The 17,710-nt window shown below is 49.5% G+C and overlaps 1 protein-coding gene across 1 annotated transcript in view; it reads left to right on the top strand.

Annotated features, from left to right (window-relative positions):
- The first annotated feature begins 9,506 nt into the window (after positions 1-9,506).
- Positions 9,507-17,710, top strand: part of LOC127568877 (regulator of G-protein signaling 17-like) — a 75,179-nt gene continuing 66,975 nt past the window's right edge. The window contains exon 1 of the mRNA XM_052013103.1: positions 9,507-9,609. The gene's annotated coding sequence lies outside the window, so the exon portion shown is untranslated. The remainder of the gene's footprint in view (positions 9,610-17,710) is intronic.

Genomic DNA, 17,710 nt, shown 5'->3' with positions numbered 1-17,710 from the left:
AGGAGAGATTGGATAGGCTGGGCTGTTTTCCCTGGAGCATAGGAGTCTAAAGAAGGTGACCTTATAGAGTTTTATAAAATCATGAGGGGCATAGATAAGGTGGATGGTAACAGTCTTTTCCTCAGGGTAGGGGAGTCTAAAACCAGAGGGCATAGATTTAAGGCAAGAGGGGAAAGATTTAGAAGGGATCTGAGGAGCGACTTTTTCACACAGAGGGTGGTGAGTATATGGAATGAGCTGCCAGAGGAAGTGGTTGAGACACTGCGGGACAGGGACTCTATGGATTCTGTGGGTTTGTTCCCAGAGCAAACGGCCCAAACCATCTGGCAGAACGCCTCATTGCCAGATCTGACCAACAAGCACCAAGACCTCGCTTGGCTGGTGGTGAGAGGGGCTCTCACAGTCAGAGCATTCCTCTACAGACGACACAGTGCACACTGCCCTCGGGATGGCTACGGTGGGGAGGAGACAGTCACCTACCTCTCTGCAGACTGTGGATTTGCCCAGAGGGTGTGGAGACGGATGCGAGGGTCTGTATCCTGGTTCATCCCCAGCAGCTGCGTGACAGAGGACTCTCTGATCCACGGGCCGTTCCCGGGGGCACACACACACGGACAGACATCAAGTGCTGCTGGAGGGTCATCCTCGGTGAAGGACACCCTTTGGTCTGCCCGAGACTTGTTGGTCTCCCAGTGCAGCAAGATGTCCGTAAGGGAACGCTGCTGACTGGCACAGTCCCGGCTGCAGGAGTCTGTGCTGAGGGACGCGCTGAGGCTCGGGACAGCCAGTGCAAAGACTCTGTGGGGAAGATCGACAGTCTGGGCTCCTTCCGCTACTGCACATGGAGGGGCTGGGTCGGGTGGGGAAGCCCCATGAACAATGAAAGGGGCATCACCTCGGGGGCAATGGTGCTGTGTTTGTTTGTATGTTTTTTCCCTCTTTAAAGTTTTACACCACAGAATGTAACAACCATGAATGTTAAGACCTTTTGTTTTTTTTGCCCTGTTTCTTCCTTTGTTTATACTTTTTATTACGAATAAAGTTTATTTTTGAAAGAGGAAGCGGTGAGGAAGGTACTTAACAGCATTTAAAAGGATGGGAAAGGTTTGCAGGGCCAAACGTAGGCATCTGGGACTAGCTCAGGAACGCACCTTGGTCAGCATGGATGAGTTGGGCTGAGGGACCTGTTTCCCACACTGTACAACTCTTGACTCTATGACTCATTTTCTGTCTTGGAACCTTGCAGCCTAATGGCATGAACATTGAATTCTCCCACTTTAAGTAACCCCCCCAACCCCTACCCCACAACCACTCCCCCCCAACCATGCCTCTTTTCTTCCCTTTCTCAGCCTCTCTTTTTTTCTACCCCCCCTTTTTTCCACCTTACCTTTGCCCCATCCCCTGGTGGATCTGCTCTCCCCTCCTCCCCCGCACCTGCCCATCACTATCTCTTACCTGCATCTACCTATCACCACCCTGTGCCCACCCCGCCTCCCCTCTTTTGTCCACCTATCACTGCTCTGCTTTTCCCTCCTATATATCGGGCTTCCCCTTTTCCTATCTTCAGTCCTGAAGAAGGGTCCTGACCCGAAACGTTGACCGCCTGCTTTTCTCCACGGATGCTGCCTGGCCTGCTGAGATCCTCCAGCATCATAGTGTTTTTCATCTATGACTCAAAGAGTTTTGTGTAAAAATTAGACATGATTTAATTTAATTGGGAACTAGTGCCTTAAACTGTTCAAGCAAAATACCAAGACGTGAGGCATGAGCTGGCTTTGTAGAATGGGAAATTACATTAAGAGCTATAATAGTAAATGGGAAATAGGTAACATTAAATAATTAATACACGGCAATGCACTGTATCAGTAAGCTCTCATTATATAATTGTTCAGAAACCCCAATGGCTCAGCATCTGCTTCGCTGGGTGACGTTACCCATGTTTCTTGTAAACTGACTGGCATCTGTTTCCTGCACCCCCTTTGAATTCACTGGGTTCACTGGAAAATGCATTGAGTCATAGAGTGATACAACATGGAAACAGGCCCTTTGGAGCAATTCGTTCAAGCTGACCAAGTTGCCTACTTGGGCTGGTCCCAATTGCCCACGTTGCGCCCATATCCCTCTACACCTTTCCTACCGTGTACCTGTCCAAGTGTCTTTTAAATGTTGTTAATGTACCTGCCTCAACCACTTCCTCTGGCAGCTCGTTTCATATACCCACCACCCTCTGTGTGAAAACGTTGCCCTTCGGGCCCTTTTTAAATCTTTCCCCTCTCACTTTAAACCCTCTAAGTTTAGACTCCTCTACCCCGGGAAAAAGACATGGCACCTCCTGACTGCAAAAGGTTTGGATGGAGCCGAATTTGTTAGGTGTGTCCAGGAAGGATTCCTGACACAATATGTAGACAGGCCAACTAGAGAAGAGGCCATTCTGGACCTGGTACTGGGCAATGAACCTGGTCAGGTGTCAGATCTCTCCGTGGGTGAGCATTTCGGAGACAGTGACCACAACTCCCTGACTTTTACCCTTGCCTTGGAGAGGGATAGGAGCAGACGATATGGGAAAGTATTTAACTGGGGGAGGGGGAATTATGATGCTGTTAGGCAGGAACTTGGGAGTGTCAATTGGAAGCAGGTGTACTCGGGGAAATGCACAATGGAAATCTGGAGGTTGTTTAGAGATCACTTACATGGGGTTCTGGATAGGTTTGTCCCATTGAGGCAGCAAAAGGATGGTAGGGTGAAGGAACCATGGTTGACAAGAGATGTGGAATATCTAGTGAAGAGGAAGAAAGAAGCTTGTTTGTGGTTCAGAAGCAAGGATCAGACAGGGTTCTAGAGAGTTACAAGGTAGCCAGGAAGGAGCTTAAGAATGGACTTAGGAGAGCTAGAAGGGGCATGAGAAGGCCTTGGCGAGTAGGATTACGGAAAACCCCAAGGCGTTCCACAAATATGTGAAGACTAGGAAGATGACTAGAGTGAAGGTAGGACTGATAGAGGAGGAAACATGTGCCTGGAGTCGGAGGAGGTAGTGGAGGTCCTTAATGAATACCTTGCTTCAGTATTCACCTGTGAGAGAGACTTTGATGTTTGTGAGGACAGCGTAAAACAGGCTGATAAGCTAGAACATGTCGATGTTAAGGAGGAGGATGTGCTGAAACTTTTGAAAAACATTAGGATAGATACGTCCCCGGGGCTGGACGGGATATATCCCAGGATACTACGGGAAGCAAGGGAAGAGGCTTCTGAGCCCTTGGCGATGATTTTTGTGTCCTCACTGGTCACGGGAGTAGCGCCAGATGATTGGAGGGTGGCAAATGTTGTTCTTTTGTTCGAGGAAGGGAGTAGGGATAACCCTGGGAACTATAGACCAGTGAGTCTTACTTCAGTTGTGGGCAAATTACTGCAAAAGATTCTTAGGGACTGGATCTATGAGCATTTGGAGAAGAATAGGCTGATTAGGGACAGTCAGCACGGCTTTGTGAGGGGCAGGTCGTGCCTCACGAGCCTGATTGCATTCTTTGAGGATGTGACAAGGCACATTGATGAGGGTAGAGCAGTGGATGTGGTGTATGTGGACTTTGTGGTGTATAAGGAGTTTGATAACGTTCCTCATGGAAGGCTCATTCAGAAGGTCAGGAGGCACGGGATCCAGGGAAACTTGTCTGTGTGGATTCAGAACTGGCTCGCCCATAGAAGACAGAGTGTGGTTGTAGATGGAGCATATTCTGCCTGGAGGTCGGTGACCAGTGGTGTTCCGCAGGGATCTGTTCTGGGACCCCTGCTCTTTGTGATTTTTATAAATGACTTGGACGAGGGTGTGGAAGGGTGGGTTGGTAAGTTTGCGGATGACACGAAGGTTGGTGATGCTGTGGAGAGTGTAGAAGGTTGTCGAGGGTTACAGCGGGACATTGATAGGATGCAAAGCTGGGCTGAGAAGTGGCAGATGGAGTTCAACCCAGAAAAGTCTTAAGTGATTCACTTTGGAAGGTTGAATTTGAATACAGGGTTGATGGAAGGATTCTTAGCAGTGTGGAGGAACAAAGAGATCTTGGAGTGCAAATCCATAGATCCCTCAAAGTTGCCACACAAGTTGATAGGGTAGTTAAGAAGGCATATGGTGTGCTGGCCTTCATTAGTCAGGGGATTGAGTTCAAGAGCTGCGAGGTAATGTTGCAGCTCTTTAAAACCCTGGTTGGACCACGCTTAGAATATTGCGTTCAGTTCTGGTTGCCTCACTACAGGAAAGAAGTGAAAGCTTTAGAAAGGGTGCAGAGGAGATTTACCAGGATGCTGCCTGGATCGCAGAGCATGTCTTATGAGGATAGGTTGAGTGAGCTCGGGCTTTTCTCTTTGGAGAGAAGGAGGATGAGAGGTGACTTGATAGAGGTGTACAAGATGATAAGAAGCATAGATCGAGTGGACAGTCAGAGACTTTTTCCCAGGGCGACAATGGCTAACATGAGGGGGCATAATTTTAAGGTGATTGGAGGAAAGTACAGTGGGGGATATCAGAGGTAAGTTTTTTACACAGAGAACACACTGCCAGGGGTGCTGGTAGAGGCAGATACATTAGGGACATTCAAGAGACCCTTAGATAGGCACATGGATGATAGAAAAATGGAGAGAGGGATTATGGATAGGAGGAATGTGAGAGGAAATGGTTAGATTGATCTCAGTGTAGGCTAAAGGGTCGCCACAACATCATGGGCTGAAGGGCCTGTACTGTGCTGTAATGTTCTATGTTTGATGTTCATTCACCTTATCTCTGCCCATCATGATTCTATAAACCTCTATAAGGTCCACCCTCAGCCTCCTTCGCTCCAGGGAAAACAGTCCCGGTTTATCCAGTCTCTCCTTATAACTCAAGCCCTCCCGTCCCAGTAACATCCTTGTGAATCTTTTCTTAATGACATCCTTATGACATCTTAAAAAAATGAATTAGAAGTATGTTGGGCTATTAATATTCAATTAATATTCAATAGTCCGTTAAATCTACCAGTCCAGACCAAGGGTGCCAGATTATTGGGGTTTTACCATAATTTTGAGCAAAGAATGGAGAGGGCTAGAGGTGATCCAGTTGACACAATCAAGAGAAGTTAAAGGCAGTATTAGACCAAAGCAAAATGTTGGAATGTTTACAAAGACAGTACACTTCAGGATTGGGGATCATTGCAGAGGGTAGTGGACTCTGCCCAATACATCGTGGACACATTCCTTCCCACCATCGACAGGAGGCGCTGCCTCAAGAAGGCAGCATCCATCATCAAAGATCCCCACCATCCGGGCCATGTCATCTTCTCGCAGCTATCATTGGGCAGGAGGTACAGAAGCCTGAAGTCCCCACACCACCAGGTTCAACAACAGCTACTTACCTTCAACCATTCGGTTCTCAAACCAACCAGCACAACCCTAATCACTACAGTTTAGCAACATTGTGACCATTTTGATCACTTCACACTAAAATGGGCATTTTTTTTGTTCTAATTGTGTTCTTTCTTGTAAAAATTGTGTAAGATAAGATATCTTCAGTAGTCACATGTACATCGAAACACACAGTGAAATACACCTTTTGCGTGGAGTGTTCTGGGGGCAGCCCCCAAGTGTCGCCGCACTTCTGGCGCCAACATAGCACGCCCACAACGTCCTAACCCGTACATCTTTTGGAATGTGGGAGGGAACCGGAGCACCCAGAGGAAACCCATGCAGACACGGGGAGAATGTACAAACTCCTTACAGACAGCGGTCAGAATTGAACCCGTCACTGACGCTGTAAAGCGTTACACTAACTGCTACACTACCGTGTATGCTTTCTGTTTCATTTATGTTTTTCTTGTGAATTCTGTTTATATGATGCTCTGTGCCTGTAATGCTGCTGCAAGTGAGTTTTTCATTGCACCTGTGCACACACGAACTTGTGCATCTGACAATAAACTCGACTTTGACTTTGACATTGCAGAATTCAGCGAAGGAGGGCCAAACCATTGGTAAGGAAAGGACAAGCATAATACAAGGGCAGGTTGGCAAGAAGCAAGTTGTAAGAGCTTCCATAGATATGGACAAGGGAAAGGATTAGCTATAGTTAATGTGGGTCCCTTAATAGTGAGCCAGAGAAATTATACTGGAGAATAAAGAAATGGCAGAGAAGTCAGACTAATGTTTTGTGTATGTTTCCATGGAAGGAGCCACAGAAGTCCTCCGGGAAAGAATGGAGAGGGCTAGATGTATGAGGAGCTCAAAAAAGTTAGCATTGGTATAAAAAAACAACTATTAGTAAAATTACTCGGACTGAAAGGTGATAAATCCCCAGAACCTGATAACCTGAACCTAAAGGCTTTAAAGGAGATGACCGTGGAGATAATGGATGCATCATCTTCCGAGTCTCTGGATTCTACAACAGTTCCCACAGTTGGAGGTATGAAATGCAACCTGACTACTTAGGAAAAAGGGGGTTTTTAGACCAGTTGCCCATGACATGGGGGAAAATGCTGATATCTATTTTTAAGGAAGTGGCAAAAGGTCACTTTGAAAATAATAATAGGATTGAGCAGTCAACAGTTCTGTGGTAGAGTTTATTTTGGGATTCCAGCTACAGAGAAGCTGAAGGTGAATCAGTCAATATGGTGTACTTGGACTTGCAGAAGGCTCTCAGAAGAATTTATTAGACAAAATTAGAGAGCTTGCTATAGGGTGTAACGATACGGGTGTGTATTAAGGATTGGTTAATCAATAGAAGATGGAAAAGTAATAAATGGGTTTTTCAGGTTGGTGGCGTTGACAGGGATCGGTTTTGGGGCCCTTGCTGTTCACAATCCATGTTGATGAGTTGGATGAGGGGAATGAGGAAAATTTGGAGCGAAGGAGAATGAGGGGCGACCTTAGAGAAGTGTTTAAAGTTCTGAAAGGCATAGATAAGGTGGACGGAAACAGTCTTTTCCCCAGGGTAGGGGAGTCCAAAACTAGGGGGCATAGGTTTAGGGTGAGAGGGGAAAGATTTAAAAGGGATCTGAGGGGCAACTTTTCCCACGCAGAGGGTGGTGAGTGTACGGAACGAGCTGCCAGAGGAAGTGGGTGAGGCAGGTACAACAGTATCATTTAAGAAGCACTTGGATAGGTACATGGAGGGGCAGGGCTTGGAGGGATATGGGGGGAACACAGGAACTTGGGACTAGCTGGGTGGGCACCATGGTCGGCATGGACTGGTTGGGCCGAAGGGCCTGTATCCGTGCTGTATTGCTCTATGGCTCTAATTAAGTGGAATATTTCAAGGTTTCCTGATATTGACAGCTAGGTGGCAGTGTAGGCTGTGAAGATGATGCTGGGGAGCTTCAGTGGGACAAATAATGAAGGGTCTTTGACCTAAAACATCAAATCTGCTTTTCTCTCCATAGATGCTGCCTGATCTGATGAGTGTTTCCAGCATTTTTACTTCAGAGGAACATGGTCAGGTTAGAGAGGGGCAAGGAGCATGTTTTAAATGGAGAGAGATGGAAAGGTGTTGGTGTTCAGAGCGACCGCAGTGAGATCCTGCCTCATCCTACCCACAGGTGTTATCACAGACAGTGATGAAGGTTATCAACAATTACAGGGGGATCTTGATGAGCTTGGTAAGTGGGCTGACGATTGGCAAGTGGTGTTTAATTCAGATAAGAGCGAGGTGTTGCAATTTGGGAAGATAAATCAGGGCAGGACTTTCACAGTGAATGGTAGGGCGTTGGGGAGTGTTGTAGAACAGAGGTGCCTGGGAGTATAAATACATGGTACCCTGAAAGTGGTGTCACAGGTAGACAGGAGGGTGAAGAAGATGTTTGGGACGCTGGCCTTCATCGGTCAGGGCATTGAGTATAGGGGTTGGGACGTTATACTACAGTTGTACAAGGCGTTGCTGAGGCTGCACCTAGTGTGTTGTGTACAGTGTTGGTCACCCTGTTATAGGAAAGATGTCATTAAGCTGAAAAGAGTGCAAAAATGATTTAGGAGGATGATGCTAGGATCTGAGGGCCTGAGTTATAGGGAGAGGTTGGGCAAGTTAGGACTTTATTCCTTGGAACACAGGAGATTGAGGGGTGACCTTATGTTTAAAATCATGAGGGGGAGAGATAGGGTGAATGCACTCAGTCTTTTTCCCAGCGTTGGGGAATCAAAAACTTGAGGGCATAGGTTTAAGGTGAGAGGGGAGAGATTAAAAAGGGACCTGAGGGGCAACTTCGTCACGCAGAGGGTGATCAGTACATGGAACGAGCTGCCAGAGGAAGTGGCCGAGGCAGGTACAGTAACAACTCTTAAAAGGCAGTTGGACAGCTGGACAGCTACATAGAAAGGAAAGGTTTAGAGGGATGTGGTCCAAACACGGGCAAATGGGATGAGCTCAGATGGACACCTTGGTCGGCATAGACACGTTGGGCTGAAGGGCCTGTTTCCGTGCTGTGTTGCTTTATGACTCTCGACCCCTCTCCCTTCCAAGTTCTCAACCCATCCTCCCCTCTAATCCTGCCCATTCTACCTTCCCTTCCCCGTGCCCTCCCAACCTAAATCCATTCCCCTATTCTAACTCCTCTCCCTTTGCATTTTATCTCCCCTCCCCTATCTCCCATCCTACCCCCAATCCCGGCCCCTCTTTTCCCTTCCCCATTGTACTCTTCTTCCCCTCCCCATTCTACCCCCTCCCTCCCTCCCATTCAACCCCTCGCTCCCACCCCCTTATCCCTCATTTACCCCCTCCCTCCCACTCTACCCCCTCATTCTACTTCCCTTATTTACCTCTTCCCCTCCCACATCTACCCCATCCCACCTTCATCTACCCCCTCTCTCATCTACCCTTTCCTCATTTACCCCTCCCCATCCAGTTTTACCCCTCCCACATCCACCCCCCTCCATCGTCTACCCCATCCCTCATCTACCCCCTCCCTCCCTCCATCTACCCCCTTCCACATCTACTCACCACTTCATCTACCCCCTCCCTCCCACCCTCCCTCATCTACCCCCTCCCTCATCTACTCCCCTCCCTCCCCTCATCTACTCCCTCCCTCATCTACCCCCTCCCTCCCTCTGTCTCTACCCCCTCTCTCATCTACCCCCCTCCCCCTCTCTCATCTACCCTCCCTCCCTCCCCCTCTCTCATCTACCCTCCCTCCCTCCCCCTCTCTCATCTACCCTCCCTCCCTCCCCTCTCTCATCTACCCCTCCCTCCCTCCCCCCATCTACCCCTCCCTCCCTCCCCCCATCTACCCCTCCCTCCCTCCCCCATCTACCCCCCTCCCTCCCTCCCCTCATCTACCCCTCCACACCCCTCTCCTCATATATACCCCTCCATTTCCCCCCTCCCTCCCTCCCTCATTTCCCCCCTCCCTCCCTCCCTCATTTCCCCCCTCCCTCCCTCCCTCATTTCCCCCCCTCCCATTCACCATCCCTCCCTACCCCATTCACATCCCTTCCCGCGCGTACCCGAACCCCCACCCACCCCCAAAAATCCTCCCCGCGCGTCCCCGACGGCTGCGCGCCCCCACCCGGCGCAGCGCCGGAGCGGCCGCCCGAAGCGGAGCTGATGTGGGCGAGGGAGCGGGCGCCGGAGCCGCGGTGTCCGAGGAGCAGCGGGCGGAGGGAGCTCAGGTGGGTGCGGGTCTCTCGCCCCCCCCCCTCCCCCGCCCCCGCCCTTCCCGCATCTGACAGCTTTCGGGGTCCCCAGCTCGCCTCTTGCGGGGTTTCATTCTCCGCAGTTTTGGGGGGTGGGGGAGAGAGGAGGGTTGAGGGTCGGGGAGGGCGGGTGGGTGGGGGAAACGGTGTCCGGTCGCCCCCTCCCCTTTGCAGAGGGAGCAGATCGGTGCATGCACCTGGACAGGGCTAAACCTTCCCCTGATGCCCCCACCCAGGGGCTAACTACAAGGAGGGTGGGGGACAGAGAGACAGACAGAGACTGGGGGTGCATAATTACAACCAGGACGTGTGCAGTGGGTGTGAATGAGCTGTCACCCGCACTGCAATCAGATGCAATTGAAAATAACATAATATCTGATCAGAGTGTAACTGGGGAGAGGCGTGCTGGGGATCCCTGGTGGCTGCTGGTGTGTTTATTACCGCCTTATTCCCACCAAGGCTTCTGCCCAACTCCTGCTGGGAGCTCTGTGGGTGTGAGAGAGGTTCCTTTTTTTTATCGTTTGAGGTGGTTCCCCCAGGAGCTGGCAGGGTTATTTGTGAAGCCTGTGATGGAAAAGTGAGAGAGGGGTGGAAATGTTGAACAGAAAAAAAATAAGAAGCCCTCCCTGGTTGACAGGGTGTGAGGTAAGTCCAAATAACCAGAGGATGTTATTGCTTGAGGCAGGATGAGCTTGAATTTAGGAATAATATTTGTAATGTATTGTGTCTTCAGGGGAACTGGGAAAACAGCCCATGTTGCTCTCTCACTTGGAACACCAGAGAGGTGTCTCAGGGGGTCTTTCCAAGACCTGCTCATAAAGGAAATCACACAGTCTTGGTAGGGTCACAGAGCAATACAGCACATTTACAGGCCCTTTGGCCCAACCGGTCCATGCCGACCACGGTGCCCGCCCAGCTAGTCCCAATTTCCTGCGTTCGGCCCATATCCCTCCAAGCCCCACCCCTCCATGTACCGATCCAACTGCTTCTTAAATGATACTGTTGTACCTGCCTCACCCACTTTCTCTGACAGCTCGTTCCATACACTCACCACCCACTGTGTGAAAATGTTGCCCCTCAGGTCCCTCTCACCCTAAACCTCTGCCCCCTAGTTTTGGACTCCCCTACCCTGGGGAAAAGACTGTTACCGTCCACCTTATCTCTGCCTCTCATAATGTTAAACACTTCTATGAGGTCGTCCCTCATTCTCCTACGTTCCAAGGGATAAAGACCCAGCCTGGCCGACCTCTCCCTATAACTCAGGCCCTCCAATCCTGGCAACATCCATAGGTACATGGGACAGACTGCATTTGAATGGCACCCCTCACCACCTGGTGTGTGTTTCAGCCGTGAACCTCCCACTGAGATTCCCGGGGGAAATCTGTTGGTGATGCAGTATTTTGTCAGTACTCAGCCTGATTTTTAGCAATGTCTACACATAGCTTCTGGTAATGACATGGTGTATGGTTGCGACTCAGGTCCAGTAATTACTCCAGTGAGATAAAAAAAACCTGGAATTGGAAAAGCCGCCATCCTCTCCTATCGGATTCCATCATCCACAGCCCTTTGTTCCCTCCACCTATCACCCCCCAGCCTATTTTAACTCTTGGTAAGTTGGTTTGATGTTGTCATATGTACTGAGGCACACTGAAGAACTTTGTTTTGCATGCCATCCATACAGATCATTTCATTACACAGTGCATTGAGGTAGTACAAGGGAAAACAATAACAGAATGCAGAATAAAGTGTTGCAGTTACAGAGAAAGTGCAGTGTAGGCAGACAATAAGGTGCAAGGTCATGACGGGGTAGACTGTGAGGTCAAGAGCCCATCTTATCGTACTAGGGGACCATTCAATCGTCTTATAACAGTGGGATAGAAGCTGTCCTTGAGCCTGGTGGTACGTGCTTTCAGGCTTTTGTATCTTCTGCCCGATGGGAGTGGGGAGAAGATACAAAAACCTGAAAGCATGTACTGAGGCAGTGAGAAGTGTAGACAGAGTCCACGGAGGGGAGGCTGGTTTCCCTGATGTGCTGAGCTGTGTCCTCAACTCTTCCCCCCATCTGCCTATCACTCCTCCTCACCTGGATCCACCAATCGCTTGCTCCACCCCTTCCCCTCACCTCTTTACACTGGTGATCTCCCCTCTACCAGTCCAGATGAAGGGTCTTGACCCAAAACGTCAACTGTCCATTTCCCTTCACAGATGCTGCCCGACCCTCTGAGTTCCTCCAGCAATTTGTTTTTTGCTCCAGATTCCAGTGAAGTCAGTTGATTTGCCCTCCTTTGGTATGAAGTTGTATCTGTACATTTCTCATTGCAGAGATTTGCTTCATCAATCTACACCCATTCTAACTGTGTGACTGCAGTGGACATTCACCTGTTATGGAACAGAGGAGAGACTACATAGATGGAGTTTGTTTCCCTTGGAGCAGAATAGACTGTACAGAGAAACTGATAGGGTTATACAAAATTACGAGGAACATAGATAGGGTGTGTATTGGTATTGGTTTATTATTGTCACTTGTACCGAGGTACAGTGAAAAGCTTGTCTTGCATACTGATTGTACAGGTCAATTCATTACATCAGTGCATTGAGGGAGTACAAGGTAAAACAATAACAGAATACAGAGTAAAGTGTCACAACTACAGAGAAAGTGCAGTGCAGGTAGACGATAAGGTGCAAGGTCATAACGAGACAGATTGTGAGGTCAAGAGTCCATTTTATCGTACTAGGGAACTGTTCAATAGTCTCATAACAGCGGTATAGAAGCTGTCCTTGAGTCTCGTGGTACGTGATTTCAGGTTTTTGTATCTTCTGCCCGATGGGAGGGGGGGAGAAGAGAGAATGACCTGGGTGGGTGGGGTCTTTCATTATACTGGCTACTTCACCAAGGCAGCGAGAGGTAAAGACAGAGTCCATTGGAGGGGAGGCTGGTTTCTGTGATGCGCTGGGCTGTGTCCACAACTCTCTGCAGTTTCTTGCAGTCCTGGGCAGAGCAGTTGCTGTACCAAGCCGTGATGCATCCAGATAGGATGCTTTCTGTGGTGCATCGATAAAAGTTGGTAAGTCTCACCATTGAAGGGCATCTTAGGCAATTTCAGAGGGCAATGGTCTTTGATTATGCTGGCTGCTTTACTGAGGCAGCGAGAAGTGTAGACAGAGTCCATGGAGGGGAGGCTGGTTTCTATGATGTGCCATGATGTGATGTAGTGAGACAGTGTCTATAATCAGAGGGCCTAGGTTTAAGGAAAGGGCTGGAAGATTTAGAAGGGATCTGAGGAAGATCCTCTGGGTAAATGGTTGGAATCTGGACTGCATTCCCTGAGGCGGTGGTGGAGGCAGAAACTCTCACTGCAGTTTAGAAGTGTGTAGACGAGCACTTGAATCGTTGAGGCAGAGAAGGTTACAGGTTGAGTGCTGGGAAATGGGATTAGTGTGGATGGCCAATGAGGGTTGGTGGGCCAAAGGGCCTGTTTCTGTGCTGAATGATTCACTGTGAGTCACAGAGTTCTTGGTGTGAGCTCAGGAGTGTGATGACACCACGTTGGCATGGAAAGGGTGCAAGGAACTCCATCGCTTACCCCGTTGTCTTCAGTTGTCTGATACCAATTACTTTTTGTTGGGTCTAGGGTTGCAGAACTGAGGCAGGTTCATGGCGTTCAGGTACAGAATGAGCCACAAAGGAAGAGAGCAAACTTTAGGGTTGTGCTACTAGCCCAGTGATCCAAAAGGCCGGAACATGGAGGTGGGAGTTCGAATCCCAGCTGGGAATCACAAAACAAACCTGGAATTGAAAGCTAGTACTAGTGGTGGTTACTCTGAGACCACCAGATTATCCTAACACCCATGGATACGTGGATAGAAAGAGGGATATGGGCCAAGCACAGGCAAATAGGACGAGCTTGGAGAGACACCTTGGTCAACATGGATAAGTTGAACCAAAGGGCCTGTTTATGTGCTATATGACTGTATGACTCTAAAGCCTATCATGTTCACTAGGAAGGGAATCTTGGAGTAATAAGAGCCGTACAACAGGAAAACAGGCCATTTGGCCCACTATACTGACCAGTGGGCACCCATCCACTTAATCCCATCTTCCAGCACTTGGCCTATAGCCTTCCATACCTGGGCGATTCAAGTGCTCATCTCGACACTTCTTAAATGCTGCCAGTGACTCTGTTTCCACTGCTGTCTTCGGCAGTGTGTTCCAGATACTCCCCACTCTCTGGGTGAAGAAGGTCCCCCTTCACCTGACTCCTGACCCACCCTGTGTGGCTGACTCCTGCCATTGGTCCAGGAGCAACTGGGGGGATGGACAATAAGTGCACTCACCATCCCGGGCAGCCCGTTCTGGGCACCCACCACTATCTGCGTAGAAGAACTTGCCCCGCACATCTCCTTTAAACTTTCCCCCTCTCACCTTAGAGCTATGCCCTCTAGTACCCTGAGTGAAAGACTGTCTACCCTATCTATCCCTCTCGTAATTTTATAAACTTCTATCAGGTCTCCCCTCAGCCTCCAGCGCTCCAGAGAAAACAACCCAAGTTTGTCCAACCTTTCCTTATAGCTGATACCCTCTAATCCAGGCAGCATCCTGGTGAACATATTCTGCACCCTATCCAAAGCCTCCACATCCTTCCTGGAATGGGGCGACCAGTACTGCACACGGTACTCCAAGTGCAGCCTCACCAAAAAGTTTTATAGATGGATAATTCTAAAAATTCATGACCGTCTCAGGGAAGAGATTCTTCGCCTGAAATGGCTGACCCCTCTCCAAAATTGATGCCAATATCCACCTCCTGGGTAGGGTTTTACAGGAATGGAGAAAGACAACTTATAGAAGTGTTTAAAATTATGAGAGGCAGAGATAAGGTGGACGGTAACAGTCTTTTCCCCAGGGTAGGGAAAACTAGGGGGCATAGGTCGAAGGTGAGAGGGGAAGGATTTCAAAGGGACCTGAGGGGCAACTTATTCACACAGAGGGTGGTGAGTGTATGGAACGAGCTGCCAGAGGGAGTGGCTGAGGCAGGTACAACAGTGTCATTTAAGAAGCACTTGGAGCGGTACATGGAGGGGCGGGACTTGGAGGGATATGGGCCGAACGCAGGAAACTGGGACTAGCTGGGTGGGCACCATGGTCAGCATAGACTGGTTGGGCCGAAGGGCCTGTATCTGTGCTGTATTGCTCCATGACAGCTGTCAATTATTTCCTCCACCTCCCCCCTCCCCTGCCTCCCTCAAAGCTTCCCTCAGGAAAGTCCTCCTGTCCTCGTTACAAAGGCTGTTTTCACAGGATCGGCTAAGTTCTTTGCCTCTCGCTGTTCACTTCAGCTCTTTGCATCGCCTCAAAGCTTCTAATGGATCACCCGTGGGGAGGTCACGACACAATGGAAATGTCAATAAATGGAAGTTATTTTGAGTATAAATTGTCACTGGCGTGAAGGGGTAGGGAGAAAAGCACTCTCTGTAATTAGATACTCTCCAGCATCTGTATCCAAACCATAGCCCTGGGGGTGCCTCTGATCCTTGAGATTCCCCAGCCCTTTAATCCCCAAACTGCCAGTCCTGTCAGCATTGGAATTAGCGGGCTTTAGCTGTTTGAAATGTGAAATTGGAATTGGTTTATTGTTGTCACTTGTACTGAGGTACAGTCAGAATCAGAATTAGATCTATTATCACTGACATAGGTCGTGAAGTTTGCTGTTTTGCAGCAGTACAGTGCAAGGCATAAAAATTACAATAAGTTACTATAAGACAGTGAAAAACTGTCTTGCATACAGTTCATACAGATCAATTCATTATACAGTGCATTGAGGTAGTACAAGGGGAAACAATACAGAATGAAGAATAAAGTGTTACAGTTACAGAGAAAGTGCAGTGCAGGCAGACAACAAGGTGCAAGGTCACAACCAGGTAGATTATATTGTACTAGGGACTTTATTGTACTAGGGAACCGTTCAATAGTTTTATAACAGCTGTCCTTGAGCCTGATGGTACATTCTTTCAGGCTTTTGTATCTTCTGCCCTATGGGAGAGCAGAGAAGAGAGAATGTCCGGGGCGGGTGGGGTCTTTGATTATGCTGGCTGCTTTACCGAGGCAGCGAGAAGTGTGGACAGAGTCCATGGAGGGGAGGCTGGTTTTCGTGAAGTGCTGAGCTGTGTCCACAACTCCCTGCAGTTTCTTGTGGTCCTGGGCAGAGCAGTTGCCATATCAAGCCATGATGCATCCAGATAGGATGCTTTCTGTGGTGCATTGATAAAAGTTGGAGAGGGTCAAAGGGGACATGCCAAAATTCTTTAGCCTCCTGACGAAGTAGAGGCACTGGTGAGCTTTCTTGGCCGTGGCATCTATGTGATTGGACCACGACAGGCTGTTGGTGATGTTCACGCCAAGGAACTTGAAGCTCTCAAATCTCTCGACCTCAGCACCATTGATGTAGACAGGTGTATGTACACTGCCCCCTTTCCTGAAGTCAATAACCAGCTCTTTTGTTGACATCGAGGGAAAGATTGTTGTCATGACACCATGTCACTAAGCTCTCTATCTCCTTCCTGAACTCCGACTCATCGTTACTTGAGATACGGCCTACAACGGTGGTATCATCTGCAAACTTGTAGATGGCGTAAGAGCAAAATAGGAGTTGTGAGTGCATAGGGGGTAGAGTATGGGGCTGAGGACACAGCCTTGTGGGGCACCAGTGTTGCGAATTATCGTGCTGGAGGTGTTGCTGCCTATCCTCACTGTTGGTCAGGAAGTCAGCAGGTCAGGCAACACTGCCCTCTCCTACCAGATTCCTTCTCCTTCAGCCCTTTGCCTCTTCTACCTATCACCTCTCAGCTTCTTACATCTTCCCCCCCCCCCCCCCCCCCCCCCCCCCCCCCCCCCCCCCCCCCCCCCCCCACCTACCTTCCCCCTCTCACCTGGACTCGCCTATCACCTGAAAAACACTTTGATGCTGGAGGAACTCAGCAGGCCGGGCAGCACCCGTGGAGAAAAGCAGGCGGTCAACGTTTCGGGTCAGGACCCTTCTTCAGGACTGAAGATAGGAAAGGGGGAAGCCCAATATATCGGGGGGAAAAGCAGAGCAGTGATAGGTGGACAAAAGAGGGGAGGTGGGGTGGGCACAGGGCGGTGATAGGTAGATGCAGGTAAGAGATAGTGACGGGCAGGTGTGGGGGAGGAGGGGAGAGCAGATCCATTGGGGGATGGGTCAAAGGTAAGAAGAGAGGAAATAAAAAGGTAGATAGAAGAGAGAGGGGCTGGGAAAGGGACGAAGAGAAGAAGCGTGGTGGTGGGGGGGGGGTGTGGGGAAGGGGTGTGGGGATTACTTAAGTGGGAGAATTCAATGTTCATGCCATCAGGCTGCAAGGTTCCAGGACTTAAAATGAGGTGCTGTTCCTCCAGTTTGCGCTTGGAATTCTCCTGGCAGTGGAGGAGGCCGAGGACCGACGTATAGTGTGGGAGGGGGAGTTGAAGTGACCGGCAACGGGGAGATGCAGATCGCGGTTACGGACGGAGCGCAGGTGTTCTGTGAAATGGTCACCTGGTCTGCATTTGGTCTCGCCAGTGTAGAGGAGGCCACACTTGGAGCACTGAATTGGGATTCCAGGTCCATTTCCAGGCCTCCCAGTTCAGCTCCAGCCTGGATCTCTGTGGATTCCACAGTCCTTTTGTTTCTCACCTCTCCCCTGCCTGTGTGTGCTCCTCCCCCTCCCCCAACCTTCTTATTCTGGCTTCTGCCCTCTTCCTTTCCAGTCCTGATGAAGGGTCTCGACCCAAAACATCGACTGTTCATTTCCCTCCACAGATGCTGCCTGACCTGCTGAGTTCCTCCAGCATTTTGTGTGTGTTGCTCCAGATCCCAGCATCTGCAGAATCTCTTGTGTCTCAGTTGCAGAGGGATGTGTCGAGTCCCAGGTCTCGGAGTTTGGTGATGAGTTTGCTTGGAATTATAGTATTAAAGGCGGATCTGTAGTCAATAAACAATAGTCTAATGTAGATGTCTTTACTGTCCAGATGCTCCATATATGAGTGTAGGACCAGGGAGATGGCGTCCACTGTAGACCTGTTTCG

The sequence above is a fragment of the Pristis pectinata genome, chromosome 3, assembly GCF_009764475.1.
Source record: "Pristis pectinata isolate sPriPec2 chromosome 3, sPriPec2.1.pri, whole genome shotgun sequence".
In the NCBI taxonomy this organism is placed as follows: Eukaryota; Metazoa; Chordata; class Chondrichthyes; order Rhinopristiformes; family Pristidae; genus Pristis; species Pristis pectinata.
Note: the sequence above shows the minus strand (reverse complement) of the source record. Positions and strands in the feature narration are given on the sequence as shown.